Below are 216 nucleotides of genomic sequence, written 5' to 3'. Positions count from 1 at the left end.
AAACACTGCCCTATAAGGAACTTTCCACCGGAGGATCTCTACACACCACGTGCTTACAGGTTAAACCCTGCAGCACCCTGTGGGGACAGGAGCGTTTCCACGGCTGGGGAAACTGAGTCACGGAGCCTTCCCAAACCCTCTCCGCTTTGGGCTCTCCCGTTGGGTCTCACTAGTGCTCATCTTGCAGAGACAGCGACAGCTCCACAGCCCCCCGAA

Source organism: Acanthisitta chloris, unplaced genomic scaffold (assembly GCF_000695815.1).
Source record: "Acanthisitta chloris isolate BGI_N310 unplaced genomic scaffold, ASM69581v1 scaffold12672, whole genome shotgun sequence".
Taxonomy (NCBI): Eukaryota; Metazoa; Chordata; class Aves; order Passeriformes; family Acanthisittidae; genus Acanthisitta; species Acanthisitta chloris.
The sequence above is the reverse complement of the archived record's forward strand: the minus strand, read 5'-3'. Positions refer to the sequence as shown.